Genomic DNA, 24,547 nt, shown 5'->3' on the forward strand with positions numbered 1-24,547 from the left:
ATCTTCTGCAATACTATTACCTTACAAATACCTTATTTTATATGACTGATGATTTTAGTAGTGTGGGATGCCATCAGCGCTGTCATTGTGCTTTATTATTGCATTTCAAGTGGTGAAGTGACTTCCCCAAGGCCACACAGCTTGTGGCTGCAGGGCTTGTAAGAATTATATGTAACTCACTTTTGAGTGCTTTTTTTTTAAAAAAAATTTACTGCTTACCTCAGTAGAAAGCAGAGAAAGAATAATAAACCTAACAGTTTCAACTTATTTTCTATACTACTGTTCCTAATGCATATATGTTTAAAAAGATAATGCAATGTTATTAAATAGTCTTTGCTTTAAATCTTAGATAAAAACCAAAATTAGCAAAATAATCTTCATCAAACTGGGTTCAGGATGATGGCTAATTTGGAGAAAATGGAAGTCTGATTAAAAATTATTAAGTGAGTAAGAACATGGAACGTGGATCTATATATAATCAGTTAAAGAGGTCTTTTTAGTGGTGAAACAATTAAAATAAAATGCTCAAAGTATTTAAGACATTTTCTAATGTGGAAATATGTGGAAAGCAGTTTTTAAATTTGCCTTCAATGGATATTTCCAGGCTATTAAGATTATTCTATCTCAAGTAGAAATTTAGAATTGTTTATTTAAATGTGAGTTAACAATCCAATTGTTATTCAATCAAGCAATCAGATTTTTTTTAAGTACGGATTCCAAGATTGATAGTGTTGCTTTTTTTCAGCTAGATATAATAACATTGAACAGAGATATTAGCAAGCAGCTAGTTCTGTTTACCATATGTATATAAAGTGATGTACTATTCTGGTGCTCCATGTCCAAGTGTTTGTACTGAATACTTCCCTAATGTCAATAATGACCCACTATTCACAATTAGATGTAGCCTCAATTTCTCAAATGCTTGAGTGATCATTTTCTTTAGTAATTGAGTTCCTCATAGAATTCCACTGCTCTGATTACTTGCTCAGTAATCTAAGCACATTAATTTGAAAAGCTGCATAAGCGTGTGGCTAGGATAATGGCAGTGAAGTAATTGCAAGGAAATCTTTTACAACAGACTTATTTTCATCTAATAAACTCTGCCCCAATGGTTAACTGGCATGTAATGAATATGATATGAGTTCCAAAATGTATATACATTAAAATATCTGTTGAGATAGTTGAAAATTAGATATTCTAGAACATGCTTAGTAATCACTGTAGAAAGATGTTTATAAAACTGTGTGTATTTTACTTTTCAGCTTATTAAGAGGTCTGGATTTGAAGAAGGAAGCAGTTAATTTCTCAAGCACTTAACAGGTCACCGAAATTATGCTAGATGCCTTTCCTATGTTGTCACAAATCATCCTCACATCATCATGGGATCCGGCATTGGTCCTACTATCCCTGTTTTGCAGATAAGGAAAAGGGAACTCAGATTAGTGAGGTTTTTGCCCAAAGTCACTATTGACCATGAATCAGCTCTGTCTGATTCTAAACTTGTCCATTCTTCAGTTATTCCTGCTTCGTCAAAAAAGGCTACAATTTTAGGGCTATATTCCAGCATTTTACATATATGTATAAGGACTCAGATTTTTAAGTTCAGAGTTATGTTAGATGATGACTCCTAGGGGAAAGAAGGACCATAAATGTTCTATATATTTTGTGGCATCTATAAACATTGAGTGTAGAAAAAAATTACTTTATTCTCTATTTATTCTCTCTTAAACTGTCAACTACAAGGAGTTACAGCTCCATATCTGTTTTTATAAGAAGTACAAAGTCAACTGACTGTTAGCATCCTGGGGGAATGATGAAGAATGTACTTCTTGTTAGTGTTTCATGAATTTCACAACCAAGAAATCTATTTACTATGAATAATTCCAGGGCTATTTCCAATACTTAAGATTCTGAAATTTAAGCCTAGGTGTTAGCAAGAACATAGTTGTGCTGTTGTTTTTATTTTAAATTGTATTCAATAAGCAGTTCAGGACTTCAAATTTCATTCAATTTTGATTAAATGAAGCCCTTGTCAACTTCTATAGAAAGAGATTTATTTGGTCAGCATTTGCTTGACTTTATTACTATATTACTTTGAGGGGCCACTGAATCTGTGGTCCCTCAACTAACCTGTTAATTAACTTAGTTGCTCTTTAACTACTTCAAATATAAGTAAGTTCTTAATATATCAAATTATACAAGGGTAAAACATAAAAGTGAAAGCATTGTGATAAAACAACACATGTAAAGTGGTTAATAAAAGTATATATTTATAGTAGCTCACAGACTATATGAAACATAGATTATCATGTCAGTCTACATTGCTACTTTAAGTATCTCATCATAAAATTCTGTAATGGGAGGTTTTGATTTAGTTTCTGGTAATAGAGCCTACTGCTGCTTTTCACATTGGGTTTAATAGATAAATTATAAATACAACAAAAACAAAATGAGTTTTCAAGTTTTATTGTATTTTGTTACTGAGCAAGATTTTGGAGCCAAGTGATGATAATGATGATGATGATGATGATGATGATACACTGGCACTACATTTTACAATTTTCAAGTCACTTTATGGTAATCATTACATTTGACTCTCAGCATTACTGGAATGATATGTTGGGAAGGTGATCATCATCCACCTGTGACTATAAAGGAACCTGACCCCAGGGCTGGCAAAATGTTGGAGAGAAATGGAGTAAAGTCTCATGGTGGTGCCTTGTCATTAGCCCTGGTTTCCTGTGCCCCAAAGCTTGTCTCCTTGGTAGCACCCTCAAGCTTTTTCCCTTATCTTCACTCTTACCTCTAATAATGCTCTCACCCTTTTCTCCCCTCAGGCACGTGGGACTCAGAACGTAATAACCCAGATCTGTTTTCTCAGACATGTGGATGCATTTTCTTTCAGTCCTTTTAGGATAAATTCCTACAGTTAAATTATCTTACCCCCCCCCCCACCCCATGGAACTTAAATAGCAACTGTGTAGAGGAACTGGAGATTCAGAATGTATCTATTGTTTAAATGCCTTTTCTCCTTTGTTCACTATTAGAAAAAAAATTGAAATGAGTGACCAGGGATCTGCCAGGCAGCTTTACCCACTCAGGAGAGATTAGCATTTTTTCCTCCCATACACCTGACCTCTTATCCTTAACTCTGCCCCTTAACCTCAGTACGCAACTTCATTACTTTGACCTTTGCCTTACTCAGACCCACTCACCTACCTTTTTTTGTATTTTTTTTTAATTTTATTTTAATCATTGTTCAAGTACAGTTTTCTCCTTTTACTCCCATTCCAGCCCACCCACCCATCCCTTTCCACTTCTCTCCCATTACCACCCACCCCCTAGTTTTTGTCCATGTGTCCTTTCAATTTGTTCCTGTAAACCCTTCCCATTCTCCCCTGAAATTCCCTCTTCTCTCTCCTCTGGTCACTGTCAGCCTGTCCTCTATTTCAGTGTCTTAGGTTATATTTTGCTTGTTTCTTTGTTTTTTTGTTTAGGTTCCTGTTAAAGGTGAGATCATATGGTATTTGTCTTTCACTGCCTGGCTTATTTCGCTTAGCATAATGCTATCCAGCTCCATCCATGCTGTTGCAAAGGGTAGGAGCTCCTTCTTTCTTTCTGCTGCATAGAATTCCATTGTGTAAATGGACCAGAGTTTTTTGATCCATTCTCATCTTCTAAAAAGGCATCAGCAACTGCTTTTCGATGGTACTGTAGAAAGATGCCGCTGCATCTGTTGGAAGGGAAATTGAGGATGCTGGAATTCCTACCCAGATCTTGAAAAGCTGACAGTTTCCTGTGTTCCTGGCTCCTAGCCTTGCAACTGCAAACGAATTTATTCTGGTAATACAGTTCTTCAGTGCTCTTAACAGACAAGTATATGTTGAATGTTGTGGCTTGAGAAAAGGGCTGGCATTGTTTACATGAAGAGATAAATTCTACCTTACTGTTTATTGATTTGAAAAATTGATCTTTGAAAGAAAACAGGAGGCATATTACTTGAGTAATAACTTCTAGGCCTTTGAGCTTCAGTCTTCTCAATCATAAACTGAAAGTGTTGGATAAAGTGTACTTAGGTGCTTCCAATTTAAAATTCACAGCCTCCTGTGACAAGTAATAAGCCGCTTAGACAAAGTCTTTTACCACTGGCCAAGTTATATTCAGTGTCAGCTAGATTTAATTTTTACATGGACTTAAGTGCTCAGGCTTGCTGCAGAAAGGTTCCATTTTAAACTTGGCAATTTTGAGAAAGCTGGGCAAATATTTGCATTAAAACAAATGAATTTGATTACAAGCTGACACATGTTTTGGCCCTAAAAGAAAAGCAACTTTCTAGGAATTAGACTTGTCCCAGAAAATAAACTGCCTGTAATGGCGGCAAGTTCAACACCTATGTGACATAGATCACAGTGATACTACGGCTGGGGTCATCGTATTTGGGCCATACCTGGGACAGGTCTATGATCTCAGGACCCTGACACAAAGAGAACCTTGAAGAATTACAGAAATTTGTTCCCTTGGCTTTGTTTAGCCATGGCATGTGGCAAAATGCCATCAACTAGCAAAGCCATGGGAATCTTTTACTTCAGCTTCCTCCTTTTCCATTCTATATGTACTGTTGTGGGTAAGGAGGTTGGAAGTTTCCGCTTCTGGAGAGAAATATCCTCGCAAGATTTACATGATAAAAATTAAGTCTTATAAGCAGAGCCAGAGAAAACGTGTTTCTGTTTAGTAGATTTATTTATTATAACAAGCTACCTGAGTGCAAAGCAACTTTTTAATACTTCCATCAAAGGAGACAGCTTCAGTTTTCCCACAAACCAAAAACTAGTGTCCTATTCCCACCTGTCAAAATGTCCTAGGTAAAATGAAATTTAAAAGAAAGATAACTTATTACCTTTTCTTTCTTTTTCCTTTGGAATATTTTGTTATTTTTCTTTCCCTTCCTGTAGAGACAAACTCAATTTATTTCTTACAACATTTATTTTGAGAAAAATAATAACTAGTTTAAAACAATTCCTTTAGGAGAAAAGACATCAAATGCATAAAACTGTAGACTACGAAGAAGTTTTTCCTCACTATGCTATTTTGTGTTCCTAATTTTGCAAAACAATTAAATGAAAGAAAGGCCTATTACCACAGTAATTATATCAGAGAAAATTTAAATACCCTAACTGTAAAAATTCAGCCTAAATTGAGGAACTGAACAGGTATGTTGGTAGCATATGTATTGAACCCTTAAGCACAAAGCCATTTTGCACGTATATTTTATTTTTATTTATTTTTTTTTTTTCATGTAGACCATATATTGCATTGCCTGTGCCCTTAATTTCTGTGTGATTCCGGATAATTTATGTGATGCTTCTGATCCTCAGTTTACTGAATTTGTAAACTATGAATATAAAAATACCTACTTTATAGGATTTTATGATAGTGAAAATGAAATACAGCCTATGGTTAGCCACCCAAAGCAAGGGTACATAGTGAAAATTTGTCATTATTTTAATTAACTTGAGGGAGATTAAAGCCTGTAGTTTTATATAGCTATTTTTTTTTGGATAATTCTGGATAGATTATTTTGTGTGTATGGATTTTGAAAGATAAGATAGATAAGTGGTAGGCATTGTTCTAATATGATTTGTGGTTTATATTTGCTAAAGCTCTTTTTTTTTCATGAGATAGTTATTCAATTATTTTTTCCCCCTAAAGAGGTAGAGAGCTTGAAAGGCCTGACTGCTTTTTATATTTTTTTGATTTCTATTCACTGGAAATTTTAAAGGAAAACAGGGCAGAGTCAGGCAGTGGCAACAGTCATCTGTAAATGATAGGTACTGTTCAGTGCAGAGTAAATATGCAGATCTTTGGATTAATGGAAGGCGGAACCCTTCGGAGGATCAATACACATTAAAGAAAAAGTATGCTATTTTTAAAGTTGTGATTTAGTCATTATTTCACTTCAGTATTTAAATACTTTCTTTCAGTATAGAAAGAAAGGATTAGTGCTCCTAAGTAAATAGAATTCCACGTACAAAACCATAGTAAAGCAAAAAGAGTGGATTTATAAGAATTTGGCTTCTTTAACACCAATCAGTTTTAAAAACATTGTGTAAGTTCTGACATAGGAAATGAAAACATTTCTTTTTCATGGCAGAGAATGTTAGAGCAGAAACAAAAAGGAGTAAGTCCAGATCCAAGCTTTACCAGAGCTTAATTCCTGCACCTGTAAAGCACGAGCCTGAACTAGATACTCTCCTGAACTTCTTTCCATTTAGAAACATATGCCATTCTAAGAATACCATGAACTTATATTGTAGGTTGAATACATATATTAGCCCTGCACTATGATGAAAAATGACTAATTTCTCAAATGTATTATAAAGACCACTTGGATTAAAATCACCTGGCATGATTGACAGGGGTGCTGATTTGGGAGAAAGGACTTCTCTCCCAAATCATCAGAGTCTGGGCTGCAGGTTTATAATGTTTGTTTCTAACAAGATGTTCAAGTAATTTAAATTTGAGAATGATTCTTTTGAAATTACGAATCAAATATGGTTGCAATCAATGTGATATCTTTAGGCAAATATTTTTAATTTTTCATAAATCTTTTTTATCCTGCTATGTAAATGAATGAAGATTCTGAAAAGGAAATAATAAGATCAAGGAATTTCTAATAGTTTTGTTTTAACCTATGTTTTCACTATATATTTATATAAGTAAATGACTGAAATACTTTGTTATTTTGTACATTAAAATACTTCTAAGAGAAAAACTTTCTCAGGCATTCTAAAATTTTTATAAAAGCAGTTGCTCCAGAATTTTGAAAATAGTGAGTAAAAAACATATTGCAAATGGACGAGAGAGAACAAAATCACTATAGCTTTTAATCTAGTTATTTTCAATATAAATATTCCCAAATAACTCCCTCAAACATGTAGCTGAGTCAAATAAATAATAATAAAATAACATTTATTCACACAACAATAATAAGCGAGTCTTTATAAAAAAATTTTTTATTGAAATGTAATTCCCATACCAGAAGTGCATCCACTTAAAGGGTATACACTTCAGTTGTTTTTAGCATATGCCCAGAGTTGTGCCCCCATCACCAGCGTTTATTAAACACTTAGAGGTCTTTCCATTTTGAGGAAGATGCTTGCTCAGCGACTAGTCTCTCACCTGACACCGTACATTCCCAACAAGCAATTTCACTCAGCATTTTATTGACAAACCACTTTTATCAGAATGCCAGGGGCTATCTGGGCGCAGTTCTGTGAAAGAGTGATTTTGAACTTACACTGGATCATTCAGGATTCCAAAGTAAATTCACCTGAAAGCTTATTTAGTGTGAATGAGAGTTGTCATGCCATGCTGCTTGATGAATGCAAAGCTGAAGAAGATTGATGACAGTAAGGGTGGGGTGGGGGGGACTTCGGATGTACTTGCTGCAAGGGCAAAGCCATCAAATTTGATTAAAGACTACTTTGGGGTTAGATGCTCTTTGATGTTAGGTTATCAAGTGACTCCTAGCTCCTCAAAAGGAATATACATTTCATTGCAGTCCAACAGGACCTCCTTGCATGTGTCATCCTGACAGCGCCTCCTCCTGCTCTATGTAAAAGACAAAATGTCACTGACATTTTTTTATTTATGAGGATACTATTAGGAAAAAATAATAAAAGGTACACAGGAAATATGATGCTTTGTGATAGTTTCCTCAAAGGATGATGCCATTTAAAGCCGAGTCATGCCATTAAAGCCATGTTGTTCTTGCTCACATAATTTCTTGGATCTTTAAAAAAAATTTGTATTGTAGGAATCAGTATTTGGCTTCTTCCTAATTTAATTCATATTAGGAGATGCATTATTAGGAAATTAAAATGAATCTCATGATTCAAATCCTTTGCTAATTCTTTCTGCATGACTGTAAGTTTGTACTTAGATATATATATATTACACATGTGTCCTCTATAAATGTAATTATTGCTTTTAGAAAACATTTAGCTCATTGTAGTGTCAGGAATGGTATTATATAATATGTTTCTTTCTTCAGCATCAAAATTCAAAGAAACAAATGCATACTCAGTACATTGTCTGAAATATGGCTATTGTATTTTGTGCTAAGGAAAGCTAAGTATCACTTTGTGTGTGACCTGCCAAAGTGGCACAGACCATTTGGAAAATCAAAACAACTGTGCTTTCTGCCCAGGCCTGGGAGGTTGTTTGCATGAGTGTGGAAAAGTGGCAGAAGCAATGAATGTAATGCTGTAACATGAGATTCTTCAGAGTTCTTGCATGGTCTTCTTTATGTTGCCAACATAGAATTGGTATCAAATCAAAGCTATGTGTTGCTATATAGCTGTTTTTAAAGTAATTTTCAGAAATTTAGAAGTGAAATATAATAATTGTATTTGTGGTGTGTGTGTGTAAACTAACCTGTCTGTATCTTATCTAGAATTTCCTTAAGAGCCACCTGTTGGGTTCCCATTATGGAATGGCTAGTCTTTCTAAAACTGATCTAAAGAGAAACCAAATCTGTAACCCAAATGCTCAAAATTATGTGTAATTTGCTCATTGTTATTTATGGAGTTATTATATCTCAAGATTAATGTGAAAATGTAGATAATCAGAGGGGTATAATAATATATACTTTAATTTTTTTCACTCTTGTTTTCAACAGCTATAAAAAGTAGGGTTAAATATTAAAAGGAGAACTAAAAGCCTTGTAAATAATAAGCATTGTATGTAATCCTTGCCTACAGTTCTTAGAGTTATTTATTCTGGCATGTAATTACAATCTGTGTATAATGAAGAAAGTCCCTGTTTCTTCATGACGAGTAATCTCAAAGTACCTAAAGGTACCCCAAGGTATGACCAGTCTTTTTTTTTAAGAAAAAATAAATTAGCTTAAATGTCCCACAACTTAGGAGTGTTAATTAATTCAGCCTCACTCCATTATACAATTAGAATTTAAACTCAAGTTCTCTACATCCATTAACAATTTAAGACAGTGAAAGAAATAATGCTGATGATCATTTATAACAACATGCCCATAGTAAAATAGTAAGGCAAAGCCTCTTTTAGGGTTAGAAGACCTGGATGGAGATCACATTTTAAGCAGCTGGCTCAAGTATATTGCATTTTTTAATTGACATTTGCCTTTAATATTTTTCTCAATGACTTAAGTAGTAAGTTAATTCACATTCTGAGTTGTTGGTACTAAATATCTTTTAGAAGTTTCAAAAGTTGTTCCTTCTTGAAAGGAGATCACTAAAATATGGTAATTTTAATATTCCTTTTCCCCTCCCACTGTACTCTTAGGTAGAACAGAACATTTGTTGATGCAACATAAGTAAACTGTGAAAATAATACATTTTCCACGCTGGTGTGACTCCGTTGGTTGGAGTATCATCCTGTAGACCACAGTCAGGCCACACACCTAGGCTGCGTGTTGGATCCCAGGTTGGGGTGAATATGAGAAGGCAACCAGTAAATGTCTGTGTCTGTCTCTCCCTCTCTCTCTCCCCCACCTTTCTGTCTACCCCTCTCTCTAAAAGCAATGAAAAAAAAATGTTCTCAGGTGAGGATAAAAAATAATACAAAACATGTTTGAACTGATTTCTTTTAACACATGCATAAAAGGAATTATAAAATGTAAAATACAAAACACATATATACACACATACATATCCATCCACAAACTTTGATCTAAACCTCTAAGAATTCACTTTGGGAAGCTGCAACTCACCAAGCTCGTTGGTTGAAAAGAGTCTTTGAAAATATATTCAGAAAAAAATATGATGGGAAGAAAAATCAACCAATTGATGAAATGATACACGAATACAGCTTGAAAAACTATTCATATGAATCTGAGTACTGTATTTTCAATTCAATCCTTTTTAAGACATTCTTGGAAAAAACTGGTATCAGTTAAATTTGAAAGTGACTTGATAACAGGCTTTCCTAACTCAGTGTTTTAGTAAATTTAACATTAAAAAAATCTAACTTAGCCAGTTCATCTTGAAGTGTGATTTTACATTTTTTTTAGGTAAAAGACTCTTTGGTCTTATAATTCACTTAACTACATTTTTTTACTGTGAAGCTAAGTATCTGGAAGTGGATTTGGAATCAGAAGTGTCCAAAATTGGCGTCTCTGGGCCACACTGGAAGAAGAAGAGTTGCCTTGGGCCATATATTAAATACATTGTGACACGTAATCACAATATCTCATAATGTTTTAAGTAAACTTACGATTTTGTGTTGGGTCACATTCATAGCCATTCTGGGTGACATGTGGTCTGCAGGCTGTGTGTTGGACACCCCTAGATCATTTGAATTGGAGTGGGGAAAATAGTAGCTAATGGAAATTGTCATGCTGATAAGTACCCCGAGAAATTTGAGGTTCAATCTTATTTACCACTTTGATGTTTTAATAGAAGAGTAAAAAGTAGTTAATGAAATTAATTTATAAATTGGTCAAAACTGGTAAATGTTACCTAAGTTTATTAAGAATAAACAAGTGTTTTAAAGATAAGAAACTATGAAAGATAATTAGAAAAACCTCTAAGAAATAATTTCAGAAAACCAAACTAGATTGTGAAACATACAGATGGTGGGAAAGTGCCATTCTAAGAGATTTCTTGGTGTTCATAAAATGATACATTTATTATGCTTTGACACAGCTGGGATAGAACCTAGCATTGAATCACATTCTGATTTATTATTTTAAATTGATGTATTTAAATGTATGTGTTACATGATGTCAATAAAATGGATTAGTCAACATTAAAAACAGCAGGGGTAAAGTATGTTCCTTCACATAAGTAAAATGCTTGGCATATTCTGAAGTACATAAAATATATGGCAATCAAATTATACAAGAAAAATGCCATGTCATAAAATGAGCCTACACGTTAGTTGTTAGAGCTCTTCCTCTGTATCTTTCATTTGTCATTAACTAAGTTTTAATCAATGAATGTTGTAATTTTAAGACATTTACTAGCTCACAATAACTTTAAAAACTCATTTATTGATTTTTATGAAAGTTCATAATTGGAAAGATTTTAGTCATTTTTCTTTATAAACTTCATATTGTTCAGTTTCTGCTTTGGTTTTTATTGTGTTACATTTCAGTTAGTTAGAGGGTGGGTTGAAAATGTGAAAAGAAGCAGTGTTTTTAATTCATTTGTTGAAAGATTTATATCTTTGCCGTTGTCAGACCTTTGCTACAGTATTGAGCTTGGAATACACGATAGGAAATTGGTGTTATCTTCTTTCTCAGAAACAATCTGCTACCTAAGATTTAATTAGAAAATAAAAGACAGAGAAGGTGGAAGGTGGAAGGGAAATAGGAAGAGAAAAAATGATAGAAGCAAAGAGAATATAAAATAAAGGGGAGGAAGGGGAGGAAGGAGAAGCCAGTTTGGGATCCTCTACTGTCGTTAGAGCTGTCCAGTATAACATATTCACATACACTTCCAAGGTTTGCAATCTTAATCACGTCAGTGGAAGAGACAAGAATTATTTCTGTGTATATCTGAGTTCTATCTTAAATTTTAAGGTCCACATGTACTGCTTAACATACTTAAACATTTATTTAGAGCAGGTTTACTCTTTTAATTTATCATTTAATCTTACATAATTTAGAAATGTTACCTGCTAATCATAATATCAATTTTTTTAAATAAATAATTACAGAGCACTAAGTTAATGAATTTGTAGATGAAATAAACATTCCTACTGTATAGCATTTAAAATGCAGTGGGGAGACAGATTAGAAATAAATGGATAAATAATAAATAAATACATAAATAATAAATAAATTCATGGACAAATAAATGCATAATTTCTTATTCCACAAGTCTAGGAAATTTTACCACCAAAGACTCCCACTAAACTTAAAAAAATATCTAAGGCTACATGTTAGCAAAACAATAACTGCTTCACTTTATAATGCTCATATTAAGAAGGCAGGCAAGTTATGAAGCCCCAGCTTTACAAATAAACAGAGTCCTTGTCTGACTAGCTTCACTCCAGTGTAGTTCCTGGAAGAGTGAGGGATAGAGGGAGCACCTATTCCATTTGTTCTACTGCACCTATGCACCCACCCCCATCTGCACTTAAGATCTGAATGGAAGATTCTGAGAGAGACTTCAGAACTTGATGCCTCTCCAGAAAGGGTGTTTACTTATTCAGGGTCCATCTAGGTGGTTTTACCTCAAAGCAGAAATCTACTGATAAATCAGGTGAAGAATTGAACTGTTTCCAGTGTTGTACTAAAGGTCTTTAAATAGTTATTTAGACAATTGCTAATAGTGTCCCTCTATTTTTCTGTGTTTGTTTACCAGGGTTTAAGTTTAGAAGTATTTGGGTTTTTTTCCCTTAAGATTTATTTATTTATTTTTAGAGAGAGGGGAAGGGAAAGAGAAAGAGAAAGAGAGGGAGAGAAACATCAATGTATGGTTGCCTCTCGAGTTCCCCAACTGGAAGCCTGGCCCATTACCCAGGTATGTGCCCTGGCTGGGAATCGAACCAGCAACCCTTTGATTTGTAGGCCTGTGCTCAATCCACTAACTACCACCAGCCAGGGCTAAGTTTAAGAGTCTTTGGATTTGCTCTTATCTTCTAAAAAGATTTCACCTGTGCACATTTGAGGATGATCATGTGTGTGTGTGTGTGTGTGTGTGTGTGTGTGTGTGTGTAGCTAGAGAAGTATATGGAGTACACTCTTAGTATTAAGGAAGCTTACATTCTCTACACTTGCCCTGATAGATACCATAGCCACTAGCCACATGCAACTACTGAGCACTTGGAATGTGGCTAGTCCAAAGGAGATGTGCTTTAGGTGTAAAATACACACTGGATTTACAAGACTTAGGGCAATGAAAGGAATATAAAGTGTCTTCAAAATTTTTAAAATATTGATTATATTTTTATATATTTGGGCCTATTAGTGGTTTAATATATTATTTTAAAAATTTACTCATTTCCTTTTGCTCTTTAATTGTGGCTGCAAGAAAATTTAAATTATATATGCAGCTCATATTGTATTTTTATTGGAGAGTGCTGCTCTGTAATCTGAATAACTAATAAGCCTTTGCTGATTCTAATGGATTTAAGTGAACCGTTTGATTTCTTTTTTGGAAATGAAGTATTTTTTGCTTATTTTTTCTGCCAACTTTTAGTTTAGTTTGCAAGAAACTTCTGAACTCTATTTTTTGATGGAGAAATCCAAACAGAGACATCAGATGGTTTAAGATTACTTAGGAAATTGATGCTATACGTAGTAAATAAATTGAACTCTCATTGTTTTCAAGAATATGCCTATTTATAATAAGCCAGAAGGAGTGATAACAATATGAAAAATAAAAATAACTATTTATTAAAGATTTCAAAGAAGGACCACAGGTTATCAGATGAATGTTTTAGCTTTCTCCCCCAACCTTTCCACAATGGCAGGCTGGATATTGCTTATGCCCGTCTCTCTGCTGATGCCTCTATTAACTGGCACAAAGGTGAGCGAGGTCTTGAACAATAGAGTATAATTAACAGTGTTAAGTGTGATAACATTTGAATAAATGAACATGAAAATTGAAGATATATTAAAATGGTATCAATATTAAATATTGTGGTTGTAATAGGGAGACTGGTGAATTTTAATTTTTGATATAATAAAATAATTATAAATAATTATAATAGTCCCTGTATGTGACTTTAAGACAACAAGGTGGCCTTTATCAGGGAGGAAATTTATTAGAGAAACCAGTTTGCTCATAGAGAAAAATGGATCAATTTCTGTGGAATCAGTAACATTATTCCTTACAGTTTGAAGAATCAAAAAGATCCTTAAGGTTTTACTTCAAGTGTGGGACTCTAACATTAAAAATACTGCTCAACATATTGATACACAATTTTAGTATTTTATACGTTTTTATTGCATATAGTAATAAAATTTTAGATTAAATGTGCTATATAAGTTTTTAGAATTCTCACATTTTATCATTGATAATAATACAAATGTCATAATTTATTCAGAAAAACGAAGAATTAAAAGTTTCTGATTCCTTGACAAAATAACCTCAAAGCTTATAAAGGCATTGAAAATTGTGACACAGATTGCCACTTAAGGAAGATAATGAATTGCAATTATATAAGTAATAACCTGAAGTGCCTTTCATTTCTCTTTGGTTATTGAATAGTCACTCCTTCTTAAAATTATTATTTAAAGAGTATTCATTTACTTCCCATACTAGATAATGGAAATACATGTTTGTTAATTGCCTGCTATGTGCCAGTCACTGTGCTAGATACTTCTATAAACATTTAATTCTGGTATTTTACGATCATGATAACCTCACAAATAATTGTCATTGCCTTTATCTCAAAGGTGAAAAAGAATTACAATTGTAACTGTCTTACTCATCTTTGCTAAACTACCTAGCCAACTGTTTATTTAATAAGTATTCAATAAATGTTTATTGAAAAAATAGGGAAATGAGTATATAATGTGCATTTCTTAAAGATTGTATTTGTGATGTGTTTACTATTTGAAATGATTAGAAAAATTAGAATAAACTAAAAATGTTGCTTGGCTGTATGTTTCCTTGGTTCATGTAAAAAATAAAGTTCTCAGATCAGAGGACAAGTAAGTTATCAGGTGATTTATAAAAACAGTCATCAGTTTTTTCTTCATATTTATTCATGACCCGCTGCTGCATTTTCAAATTCAAAATTGACACTGGTGGTTAGGTGAACTGTGGTGTAATGTAGTATTCTGTGGTGCTCATTCTAGGTCTGGTTGACAATCATATCTTGTCTCAGACTGAGTATGTGTTGCAATTTTACATGTGATACATTGAAAAGGGCCTCATGGAGATAACTTTTTTTCTGCTGGGTTGATTTATATTCAATAATTGCTTATAGACCTAAATTCTACAAAAAATGTTTCCTCTAATTAATTTCTAACATAACTTCCCTAGCACATTTACAAGTTGGGTTTTCTTGGACCACCAAAATGATGGTCTTCTAGCACGGCCAAATTGCAGAGCTGTAAGTCTGCTAACATTGCTTCATATGTTTTACCCTGACATTCATGATGAAATACACTGATTGGAGAAATGGCAGGAATCAGGTTCACGACTTTATTTCTCCTCTTCATGTCTAACCTTTATTCTCTTTAATTGAGGAGGGGAGAGTTAAAAGTAAGGTATTTTAACAGTATGCATTGATCGGCCTTTAGTACTTTAGGCATAGATGTCTATGGGTCAAACTAACTTCAAAATACTTTTTGGTCTTTTCATGCTCCTTTAGAGGCCTTTATAGAAATATCAGTTGGAGAATAAGTGCAAGTAGGAATGTGATGTTTGGCAGAGAAAATGTCAACTCTAAATGTTACTAACAAAACTGCTTCCTCAGACTCATTCATGTACAACTGGAGCCTAAAATATGATGTCATTTCAGGTGTTTGAGAGTCTTGCTCTCCTGCACTGATTGAATGAGTGAATGAATAAAAGAAATTTCTCTGCTATGCTTTGTAACTATTTCATTACTTCTGAAGTAATTTTGTATATGCTATAATTTGGCTAGTAACTCACAAAGAGGAGTTTCATATGAATTGATATTGAGTTAATATTTATGTGTATTTTTTTGTCAGATAGTATGCTTATGCTTTCTCAACTATTATTACTTAATTAAAAATCAACAACCAAGTATTTTTATCAAACAACTCTCATCTGAACCCATTCAGCTCTGTATCAACTATTTACAGGAATTACAGATGATTTTTGTGGTAAGTTGGCGGTAGGATAAAGAGAAAAAATAGCAAGTACTTTATTAAAAAGAGTTATCTCTTTCTTGGCTATAATGTTTAGTTTGGGGACTTTAATCTATTATTTCTCTGAAGATTTGAGAACATGTAAGGCTACTGTTCAAAATCTTAACCAGCCTTTACCTACTTCTAGAGAACACTTTTAATCAAGATGTGATTGATGACCTGTTTTGGGGCCAGAAAATAAATTCTTATTTTCAAAAGAAAATATTAACTTTGCCACATTGCCTTGTTATTTAAAGCAGCTGTGTAAAATCCTTGTGTTTTAGACACTAGCCTGTGGCCTCAATCTCATATTATGTATGTGATAAAAATATCTCAAGAGTTGTTATTTGAAAGGCCAGTTCTAGAAATGCTTAAGCATTTACTGTTAAGCATTTATTATTCAAGTCCTTATGCTCTTCATCTAGATAAATGATCATAAAATTACAAACTTGCTCTGTATTACTTAAAATCCCTGCTGAAATGTTTTTTTAGAATAGCAGTTTAACACTGTATTCTTGGATACTAACTGGTACTGAATAGATTTTATGTAATCCAAAGTACTATTGTAAAATATTTGCAAAGAACTAGCTTTTTAAATGTTGTTTCTGCCAATATTCAGAATATTTTTTTTAGTGAAGTAGTGGGAAACATGAAAATCTTAGTGTTTCTTTTTTCACCTGGGGTTCTAAGAGCTAATATTTGAATTTGATCAGAGAAGCTACTTAGCTCTCATTTGAACTATATGCTTTCATCTTCTTTCTTTATCATTAAAATAATAGGGATTTTAGAACTAAGGTGGTCCTGGAAGGTCATCTGATCCAACTCTTGGTTAGCAAAAAGGGACAACAAGGCTTTGAGAAATTGAGTTACTGGGCCAAAAAGACAGGTAATGAGGGACTGGGCTCAGATTACAACATAGGACTTGTGGCTTCATGTTTTTATACACATTTTATTGTCAGGTCCGTTCTCGTACTTATTTGAATGATTCTATATTTATGTCCTTCATCTGAAACATCTCAAATGCTTCTTGAATGTATTCCATGAGTGACTGAATATAGAAACCAAAATATTGTTTAGTCAATTGGAAATGCCACCCGGAAACCTGTATAATTAAATCTTACATTCCCAAGAAGACATAAAAATATTAATTGACTTATGTTTTGTTTAAACTTTTATTATTCTAAGTGTTAAATCATAATTGTTGGGTAAGTAAATTTATAAGCAACTATTCATAATAGATTTTCCAAAAGCAATATGAACAAATGCATATAAACTTTAAGAATTAAATTAGAATGTTAGTTAAAATGTACGACCACACTGACTATTAGGATATAAATTTATGCACAAACTGGACTGCTTTTACCAGCCAGACAAGTTTGGACATGGAGTTTAATAAATATTGAATAAAATAAGGAAGAAATGTGAATTTGATGAAGTTTGCTGGCAATTAGAGCAATTTATTTCACTATTAATATGACAAGCTCTAAAAGGAAATCAGCTATGGATGAAAATGCAATTTTATTGCCTGGTCTTCTCAGTGCCATGTAATTAAATAAAGAAATGGGTGGAGGGGCAAGGGGTGTCCACGGCTGACGGTTCTGGCAAAGCAGCCATCCATCATGCCCACGCTTGCTGCCGTCGCCGCGTGCAGAGGGGCTTTATTTGCGAGTTTGTATATACGTATACATACGGAGAGTTTTAGTCAGAGAGTCTCTTCCATGATTGAAACACTGTATATTGGATGGAAGGAAAACAATTGTCTTGCTGGATGAAAATGCAAAGAATAATTAAATGATGTATTTTGGGGATGGGGCAGATATGAGAGAGTTTTTAATTCTTGATGTAAAAGTCAAATAAGAGCAGAATGGTACTCTATATTAACACTATTGCACATATTTAAAAATTGTGTGCTATTGAATATTGAGTTTGATATTTTATGTGTGTGTGTGTGTGTGAGTGTATGAATATATACACTCACAATTTAATAGGCTGTTTGCATATAAGCAGCCAAGGTAAATCTTTCAATTTGACATATTTACTTATAAAAATATCAGTAGGTCCTTCTGAAGTGTTTTAGGATGTCAAAAATAAGATTCAAGCTGTTAAAAAATACACACACACCCACATACTTTTTTTTTCCCCAGAAAACCATTTTGTGTTTGAATGAATTTCTTTTTAAAATGTATTACATATGTGTGCTTGAGGTGACAGATACAATTCTTTTGTTATTTAGGGACATAATTAATAACATAATCTATAATTATGTATTTAAATTGCTTGTATTTTATTTTTGTTTACTTTTAAAATGTATCTTTATCAGGTGTTGGGATACAGTTATTTGTCAAAGTATTTAAATCATTAAAAATCAGTAAATGAGGTTGAAATATATCACCTTTAATTTTCTTCTACAGTGAGACGTATCAAAATGTTTTTAAAATATAGAAATGTCATGAGTGTTTTGTTTAATTTGTCCCATCACGGATTCCCTTGCGAGAGGAAATGCGTGCCCCTGTTACGAACACAGGGGTACTGCTGACCACAACACAGGCAGTATAAAATGAGTTCACAACTGTGCAGTGCATTCATCTCTGTAATCTCGGCCAATTAAATACTATTTATCTGTAAAACAACATTAATTTAATCTGGATAAACACATGAAAAATATTAAATGAGATCATTCCTAGGAAGTATTTGACTAAGTGTCTCGCTCATAGTAAGGGCTCACTTGCTTCAATTTTCTGCTCCGGTGGTTTGGGTTCAAGGAATGATTCTGACCCAGTTCTGATTTATATCTAGTATAAAGAACCAAAAAGTCATTGAGGTCTGAGCAGTAATTCGGCACGTTTTATTTACTTTCTGCAGTGGTGGATTACAATACATTTGGACACCTACACTGATTGTGGAAACCTGTGTCTTGATAAACTGGATGTGTATTCTTTAGATCAAACGGAGCACTCTCTCGTCTGACCAGCCCAGACATGGGCCTAACTGTCGGAATGCATGTTGACCTTGCTGTGCGGGAGACACTTTCCAGGGTATTTGACAAAAGAAATTCATTATTAGAAAAAAAAAATGTTTTCAAATTCAGGTATAGTTTGGAATGGCAGGGAGGATTGAGGGATAATTAGGTTCATTGTCCTTATATTATTGATTCTAAAATTAATAAGTAAATTACAAACAATCCCCTCTCCACGAATACACAGAAAACTTTTGTAATTTCTCCTTCAACTTCCTTCCCTTACTTTAAAGGCTCAATGTGCATGTTTTATGTATTGTTATTGTGTTACGTGATGAGAATATAATGAATAAGACAAATCCCTACTATCAAAAGATTCAACATCTTATCTGAAATAAATATAGGTAAGGGAATGAATGCAATGACATCTAATAGATGCTATGCTAGAAATATCCAGGGGTCCTAATTAGGCACAATAATGTGCCTAAGTCAGTAATCTCTGGGGCTTAGTTCCCAGAAGAGAATGCATATTTAAAATGAAATATCAGTAGATTTAACACAAGAAGAGCTTGCTAAAACAATCAAGGCCATGGGTGTTTTAAACAGAATGGGAAACTAGGGGAAGAGAAAATAGTTCATTAGTGATGGAATATGCAGAGCACTGGGCTTTGGCCTAGTTTCTTTAAAGAAACAAGGATGAGAAGCTTGGGGGGTTGAATATCCCTGGTCTCACTCATTTGAGGCTGGGTGGATGACGAGGCTATTTATTTATGGAGCTAAGAAATAGAGGCAGAAGAACCAGTTTGAGGAGAAAAGATAATTACTGTATTTTGGACATGCAGTTTCAGTTGTCTTTGGAACAGAAGGTAGAACTACTATATAATCATATCTAGAGCTCAGGGGAAGTGTTTAGGTTGAAAATACAGATTTTAGTATTGTCAGCTTACAGATGAAATGATGGAACTCTAGGAATCAGCAAGAATACCCTAAGAGAATTAAAAGGAAGGCAAGGACAGAATTCTGGGGCCTCAACATTGAAGGGATGGCAGAGGAAAAGCAGTCTGGAAATAATGCCAAAAGAACAACTGGGGTCAGAAGAACTCTTGTCAAACAATTCAAGGGGCACAGTGGTTTGAAGGAAAGGACTGAGAGAGTCCACGTGTATTGGCTCGGGAGGCAGTTGGTGTCCTTAGCAGGGTAAACTTCAGCCCAGTGAGAGAGCAGAGCCTGTGTAGATTTAAGAACAATGGAGGGGGCCAGCAGAGAGCGTGATGGATTATTCCATTAAGACTCGCTATGAAAGAAGGATATAGAATCCAAGAGTGTTCACTTGAGAGCAATTTAGTATTAAATTGGTTTTGTTTTTGTTGTTTGTAATCAGAAAAAATTAGCATGCTTCTAAGGATGTGGGAATACAGCTAGTGAAGAAGATTTGAAATCTTTGGAGAGAGAGTAAACTTATGTTGCAATGTATTTTGGTCCCGCAAGGGAAAGGAGAGAACAGGTTCAGAAAATGTAAGAGGAATAATTAGCTTTGATCTGGAAAAAGCTCCCTTTATGTTGTGACTCAGGGAACAAAGGTGAGTACAAGTGTTAAAAGTTGATGGAATTCTCACCTAGTGACTTCCATTTTATCAATAAAGGAGGTTGTCCAGGTCATGTGTTGAGAGAGAGAGACGATGATGTTGAAGAAAGTTTGTGCAACATGAAGAGATTCAGTGATAGCTTTATAAAGATTGAGAAGGATGGCTGACAAGGCTACCTGTAGTGTAAACGGTATCCCTGAGCTAGAGTTGCTGAGGAACAGAGTTGTGTTGCTGGTCGTGTATGATTCTTAAGAATGATTTAGGGAGGGTTTACTTTAAGGGAACAGATTCAGGGATGATTGCCTAGCACTTACATAGAGACTTGAAACTCTTAAAGATAGCTAGCTAAGCTTATATTTCTTAGCCATCCCTTCCTTGCTCAATCTCAGACAATGCTTTCATAGTCATTAATCAAGAAGCCGTTTTCTGGGGAACTTCTTTAAAGTTTATTCCCCATGTTCTGAACCTTTGTCCTCTCTCTCAGGACATTCCTAGACACTCCAATGCCATCTTCCACCAGTGTCTGGGGGTTGTAGGGACTATTCAGCCAGATTCCTTCATAAAGAAATTTCTGTATAGTGCCTGTATAATGATTTTCCACTTATATCTTCTTGTTTTTATTTCACTTTATATTATCAGCTAATAATACATACAAATGCTACTAAGCTATATTAAAGAAGTATCTTCTGCTATTAATGTTTAAGTTCCACAAAACTTTTTATTCTATTCATTTTCTCCTATTTTTAGATATTTTTCTTTAAGATTACCTGTTTCTGTTAAGGTGATCTAATTTCTCTTCTTGGAAACTTTAATTTTTACCTTCTTGAAATTTGTTTTATTTTTTTTACTTATTGTACTTTCTGAGTATTTTTTCTGTATGGATTATTTTAAGTTCATACTAGAGAGAAGCTTGTTGAATTTCTAAATATCCCCAAAAGATGATCTGCTGAAAGTATCTTTGGACAAAGCACATTCTCAATGACAATCCAGTCCCTTCCCCCACCCCCCACCTACTCCACCCCCACTGCCCTTATCTGTGAGGAAAATGTTCCCAGGTACCCAGTGGATGCCTGAAACTGCAGGTAGTACTGAACCCTGTTTTCTTGTATACATACATACTGTATACAAACATGTACACTGTTTTCTTCTATACATACATACCTATGATAAGGATTGACTTATAAATTAAGCACAGTAATGGATTAACAATAACTAATAATAAAATAGAATAATTGTGATATATACTATAATAAAGTTACATTAATGTAGTCTCTCTCTCAGCACGCTAATACAAATTGTTTTCTCTTCTCCATAACCTCATGGATAGAAGATTCATTCTTACTGCAGATCTTAGCTTTCTCAGCATACCATCTATTTCCTTTTCACTTAATTGAAGCACTTTACGGCTTCCCTGTGGCCTATCTGCATTCCCAGCATCACTGTTCTTGCACTTTGGGGGCGTTCATACATAAAACAAGGGTCACTTGAACACAGTCACAGAGATACTGTGGCAGTAGATCTGCTGTCAAACTGAGATGACTACAAAGTGACTCGGGGGTGGGTAGTGAATGCAGTGTGGACACGTTGGACAGAGGGATGATTAATGGTCTCCCACGGGGGGAAGGGGGAGAGAGATTTCTTTATGCTACATAGAAGAGTGTGCAATTTAAAACTTATGAATTGTTTATTTCTGGAACTTTCCATTTAATATTTCATGTCATGGGTGACCACAGGTAACTGAAACCATGGCAAGCAAAACTGTGGCTAAGGGGTCACTACTGTATTTGCTGGTACACACGTGGTCTGGAATCTCTAGTATCTGGTATTGATCTCAACTCTATAGACCGAAGCATAACTATAAAAGAAGAATGGGAAAGCATGCATTTGTTGTTACTGGGAAATTAGGAAAGTTAAATATTTTACGTATTTTTAAAAGATTTTATTTATTTATTTTTAGAGAGAGCAAAGAAGGGAGGAGAGGGAGAGAAACATCAATGTGTTGTTTCCTCTTGTGTGCCACCCGCCCACTGGGGACCTTCAACCCAGGCATGTGCCCTGAATGGGAATCGAACCAGTGACCCTTTGGTTCACAGGCCGGCACTCAATCTACTGAATCACGGCAGCCAGAGGAAAGTTATCTATTTTAAAATCATTTTGTGTACTTACTTTCCTGCTGTTTCCTCTATGTTTCTACCTTTAATGTTTTCAAAGAGTATATTTCAGCAGACATTGTTCTTCCCTGTCCTCCTACCCTAAATTAAATGGTTATACAGTCAGCTAGTTGTCTCAGGAACACCTGGTGGCCTGAAACAAGAACATGTTTAGTCGCAGATCCTGGCACTGATTTTAAGCATTAGTCTTTATTTTAAAGCTACTCAGTTTAAAGTTACTAATCAATAAAATCTACTTTCAACTCATGAAAACTAATGCCACTTTTGGGAAATATAGTCACATATTAAGAACACATAGCCTAACTATGAAGTCATTATGAAATTAAACTGGAATTCTAATATATATTTAATATTCAGGAAGATTTCTATGAGATTAGCCCCCTTCTTGACAACCATGAGGGCTTAAGCAATAATTAACGTGTGCTAGGTAAGTAGAACCTGTCCTCACTATTTACAAAAATCAGTGTCAGTGGAAGGAAGCTGCTCCCAGTGTGTGAACTTTAGCCTGGTTGGGAGGAATGAATATCTTTATAGCTGCGGTTAAAGAACCATACCTATACTTACACGATTAAGCAGAGGGTATAATCAAATAAAAATACATATAATTGTAGTGTTTTGTCAATATAGTGAAACAGGGAGAAACACTGGCCACCCCACCTGACTGAAGCTTTTTAATCCAAGAAGCACTGGAGATAGCAATATGAAGAAAGGCTCACTTTTGCCTGAAAGGCACCACTTTTCTGCTAGTCCTAGCAGTCCCTGTTAATGGGATAGATCATTCAGGGTGGTTATCTGCTTCCTTTTGGTCCACATACACCTTGGAATGGAAATATAAATCTTCTTCCTGACGGAGAAGGCAAATAAAAACTTGGGTCTTTCTCACTCCACTCCTATTCCCTCCCCTTTCCTTCATTCTCCCCCCTTCGCCTCTTCTTCCTAATTCTCTGTCCTCTCTTCTTTCTGCCTCCTCTATTCTTCCCTCTTTCCTCCCTTCATTTCTTCCTGTATTCCTCTGAGGGGTGAATCTCCTTTATAGTTCTATGCACAAACAATTCTTTAAGAACAAGGGCGAAGAGACTAGCTTCAAAGTTAAGGTAACGTTATTCAGTTAAATAGAAATAAGAGAAAACATTTACATACTTCAGTGTTCTAAACAATATTGCCATCTTTTAAAAAATTCCACTAATTAATTAGAGAATGCTAAGATATTTATCCACCATGTTTATAAGAGGTCATCACGTTTTATCCTTTTGGAAATTCATAAGAACCATTTGTTTCTTTCTTGAGTTACATAAATTATTTGACTTTTGAGATACCACTGACTTAACAGAAATATAGAACGTGATTGCTTCAAAATCCTGAAACTCATATTTTGCTAATCCTTTCTTGTACAGAAATTATATGGAGTAATACAATGGAATCTAATACACCCTTTATTTTGATTGCTCATAAATTCAAACATGTGGAGTTGTGGAACGAAAACTGCTGTATGCAAAGATGATTCCATTATACTAACAGAGCTAAAGTAAGTTCTCTGAAACAGGAAAATTTTGTACAAATATTTTACATCTACACATTTAAAGGCACGTACATTATTAAATATTTGCATTAAATATATTGTCTCCTTGTCAGCGCATAACTCCAGGGGAAGGTGAGAAGACCTGATAGCTTTTCACTTTTCTGTGTGCCAGGTGATTTATATATACCCCAGTGCACAACCCCTTGAAGTACGAGGGTGGTGACTTCCTCTTACAAATGGGGAAACTGAGGTTCCCAGTGGTTAAGTAACTTGTCTAATATCACGTGTTTACTAAGCAGTGGAATCAAATTGTCTGAGTCAAATTAGGTGCTTAGCTAAAGGCGGCAATGGGAGCATTTTCAAAGCAACCAGACCCAATACTCTCATGTGTATCCACAGGATAGGATCCCTGCCGATAGTGTTACATTTTATTATGTAACATCTATATGTTACATAATAAACATCTATATGTTACATAACAACTATATGTTACATCTCATATAG

The 24,547-nt window shown here is 34.4% G+C and overlaps 1 protein-coding gene across 6 annotated transcripts in view; it reads left to right on the forward strand.

Annotated features, from left to right (window-relative positions):
* ERBB4 (erb-b2 receptor tyrosine kinase 4) overlaps positions 1 to 24,547 on the forward strand; it is a 969,394-nt gene that overhangs the window by 188,696 nt on the left and 756,151 nt on the right. The window lies entirely within an intron of this gene.

The sequence above is a fragment of the Phyllostomus hastatus genome, unplaced genomic scaffold (genome assembly GCF_019186645.2).
Source record: "Phyllostomus hastatus isolate PE091 unplaced genomic scaffold, TTU_PhHast_1.1 phas_contig_137, whole genome shotgun sequence".
Taxonomy (NCBI): Eukaryota; Metazoa; Chordata; class Mammalia; order Chiroptera; family Phyllostomidae; genus Phyllostomus; species Phyllostomus hastatus.